Here is a 4,318-nt window from a genome sequence, read left to right on the forward strand (position 1 = left end):
AATTTGGCATTGATAAGACAAAAATACGCTTCTCACTTACCCCAGTACTTTTTTATTCTACTTCTTAAAATATATTTTTATTAAAATACCTCCCTCAAACTATTTTTAGTGCTTTAAAATTTTACTCATATTTTATTTTAAAAATAATATTTATAATTTATAATTTTTTATAAATTATGGAACACATAAAATATTTATAAGCTCAATATGCAAATATATTTTACAAAGTAAATAAATTATGTTGAAAAGTACATGTAACTGTGTGTCAATGCATAATGCATGTAATATTATAGAAAAAATCTGTTATATAACTTATAATTTTTTATTCAATTACATGTTCACATAATAAAAATATATCATATCATTACTTAAAAAAATATAGAATATTATATATTAATTATATTATAGATTTGCATATTTTACAGTATATATATATGTTCCACGTAACATTTTAAATTTGCATTCATAATTTATTTTTAAAAAAAGTTCAACATATATAACAACACAGGAAAAAATTATGTAAATTTTTTAACCAGTTGTATAAAAAATATAAGAATTGTAAATTCATAGAGTTTATACAGATTCTATACTCATTATAAAAATTATAAATTTTGGATAATGTTTATTTTAAATAAAAAATTTATAATAATTCAAATTATATTTAGGAGAATGATTGTAATAGAAATATTTTAGGATGTAAATAATTACGGCATTTTCGACATAAAAAAATTAATACATATCATGAGGGGTCATTTTGTTATGTTTTATAGTTTAGGGATGTAAATCCACTTTATGCATAGTTCAGGAATGGAAATCCACTTTATGCATAGTTCAGGAATGTAAATCCACTTTATGCATCGTCAGTGTCGCCCCATCCCCAGCTAGTTCTATCCATCTCTTTTAATGCCACATAGAAAGGAAGTGACGGCGAGCGCGATGCCGTAGCCCTCTTATTTTTTTGTCACCACGGAAAGGGGAGCGACGGCGTCGCCTGCAAAATATTTCAAGGGCAACACATGTCGCCCTATTCCTGAAATGGGGCAATGCTTAAATTTTTAGATGCAAATGTTTTTCTTTTTTTTTTTTTTTTGGTTAAATGTAAGTTTCATTAATAGAACAAGATCGTATAGTACAATAGTGCTCAATTGGTGCTTTATCCCTCGACAGGCCAAGGGATACGTCATAATCTATATAACGTACATGAACTAACAGAACGAGATAAATTAACACTAATAATCTTCTGTCTAATATCTTCCACAATAATGGTGGCTATAATATTCGGTGGTCGCTCCGTATGCTCAAAGCGTCTCAAATTTCATTCCCTCCAAATGTGGTAAATGCAAACAGCCAGGAGTGCACGACAAGCCAAGTTAATGATATGTTTTTCTCTCCATTTCCTTGTAGCCCACTCTCTATTAGGCCATTCAAACCGAATAATCCGTAGAATCGCTGCCAGGCATCTTTTGGCATAACGGCATCGAAAGAATAGATGAGTATGTATCTCTATTGCGCCATCATCACATAATATACAGGCACCTAGGTATGATAGCCATGGTTTATCAATTGTGGATAGTTTCCCCAAAATCGCAAACTATAGTATGAAATTATGCCTGGGGATTTTCAGGGAACCCGAGAGTAGTGAAGACCAACCTACCTTGGGTCCCGGTGGGTCCAATAGTCTATTAAGAGATGCAACTGTAAGTCGTCCCATCTCAAATCGCCAAATAATGCGATCTGTCTCGCCATGAATTATTGGCAATGCATGCAAAATCTCCAAGCACTCAATGTCCATAATGAGAGGCCAATGTCATTGCCCCTCTATAATAACACTGTTGAGCTCGTCCGCCTTCTGAAGCCCAAGCATTCGTGGACCTGTGGGAATTTCTCAATAAGGGGACCAAGGTGATGCCATGGATCATGCCATAGATAAAATGAATTCCCATCACCAATCTGATAGTCCACCATCGATCGAAGCAAGGAGCATAGACAAAGGAGTTTCCTCCAACCCCACGAACCCCCATTGTCAGTGACTGTCTATACAGATTTATCACGTAGTCGCCCGTTATATAAACGTTCTACTCAGATTGATGTTCTATCACATCGAATAACATCACACAACTTCTTGCTCATCAAGGCACGGTTTAAAGTAGCGATGCCCCGTAGGCCCTGACCCTCCTCTAACGCCGCCGGCCTACAGGCATCCCTCCATGCTACTTTGGCATATCCACTAGTCCCTGTGCCCTTCCACAGAAAAGCTCTCAGACGTTTCTCAATCTCCCTTATAACACATTTAGGTAGGATGAATGCAAAAACTCAATATATACTTAACGCCATAAGGATAGATTTAATAATTTGTACCCTCCCAGCATACGATAATCTCATTCCTTCCCAATCTTTAATGCGTCGATCAATTTTCAATAATAAAGGCTGGCAGTCTGTTAACGATAATCTAGAGGAAAGTAGAGGAAGTCCCAAGTACCTCATCCCAAGATGCCCTTCCTGGAAGCCGAGCATCTCTAACAGCTGCTCCCATATCGCTTGTGCACATCGAGAGATGATAAGATGGCTCTTATGCACATTAAGCCGGAGACCTAACCAGGAGGTGAATAGGTCCAACCCCTGTTTAAAGACCCCTATAGAGTCCATATCAGCTCTGCAGAGCAGCAACAGATCATCTGCAAATCCAAGCTGAAATAATCGAGAAGGCTCATATTTTCAATAAAAAGAAAAACGCATGATCAATCATCTGCAGAAGAATCAAATGCAGAACCTCCATTACGAGAACGAATAGATATGGAGATAAAGGATCCCCCTGCCGTAGCCCTCTCGATCCCATAAAGAAACCATGAGGTTTTTCATTCAACCCGACGGAAAATGAGGGTGTCGTGACACACTCCTCTATCCACCTAATGAACGTAGTTGGGAATCCAAACAGGTGTAACACTGCAAGTAGAAAGTCCTATTCTACCATGTCATAAGCTTTTCGAATATCCACTTTCAGTGCACATCTAGGAGGTAGACGCGCCTGATTGTAGCCTGTAAATAATTCTTAAAAAGGAGATAATAACTATCCATTTGTTCTAATTGACTCGAACTCTTGATCCACATGTTCTAGTATGACTGAAATCCATTAGTTCAAACTTGTTTGTGTGAATGCAAATGTTGTCACCCTTGATCCGTAAAAGGGGAGGATGGGGGGATGGAAATATCTCGGAGAAGGAGGCGACGTGGTTATTATTTTCAATTTACTTATTCAAATTTACTGATTGAATATATTAAAAAACACACATATATAAAATATGTTAAATATAGTTAATATTTAATATAAAATATTCATGTATATTTATTTTAATATACTGATCAATTTACTCTTAACCCACAACCATACATATTTTAAATTCATAAGCTCTTATCTTATCACTCGTGTTTTGTATATTGCGAAAAAAAAAAAAAAATTTTAAAATTTATGCTCTTGCTGAAAATCACTCACATAAGTTATTGCTTTATCTACTTTTTAGCGTCATATTATAAAATTATTAAATTTGAGGAGTCACCACATTAATGTAAAACTTAATAAAAAATATTCCATGAAAATATAAAACATATATCTCTATATATATATGTTAAAAAAAAACTTAGCTCTTTGTAAGAATGATGTAAAAATAAATAAAATAAAATAAACTTGCATTGTTTTGTGTTATTACCTCATAGAAGTAGATTTTGTTATAAATTTATGAGTAATTTTCATAATATTACATATATCCGTATGAATGATTTGAGTGTGAATAAGGCATGATTCAAGATTATTGCAAATGAACTTAATTTGATTAATAAAAAAAAATTAAAGTTGAATGAGTTTTAATAAAGGCAAATGCAAATTAAACTTGAATATTTTAATATTTTACACACACTTGATGATGTTTGAGCCAAATTTAAACTATTATAGAACAAAACAAATTTTATTTAAATTTAAATTACTATACTTTATTTTTTTTTGGTGGATACTGAATTATCTCAAGATATTTAATAATCTTCGTATTTTTTGGTGGATACTGAATTATCTCAAGATATTTAATAATCTTCGTAAAAGAAATCGAAAGACAAATATAAAAATAATTTGAAAGGCATTTTTTTAACCATTTTTTATAAAAATCTATAAGGTATAATTTTGCCAATTTTTATGAAATTTAGGTATTAATTAAGTAGTTGTTTTTGAATATTAATTAAATTAAAATACAACAGTTGACAAAATCTTGGTACAAATATGATTTTGCTTTCAAAAGCGCGAGCTTCACACAGACAGCGTATATTTCCCACC

This window comes from Sesamum indicum, linkage group LG3 (genome assembly GCF_026168435.1).
Source record: "Sesamum indicum cultivar Baizhima isolate 11 linkage group LG3, ASM2616843v1, whole genome shotgun sequence".
NCBI lineage: Eukaryota > Viridiplantae > Streptophyta > Magnoliopsida > Lamiales > Pedaliaceae > Sesamum > Sesamum indicum.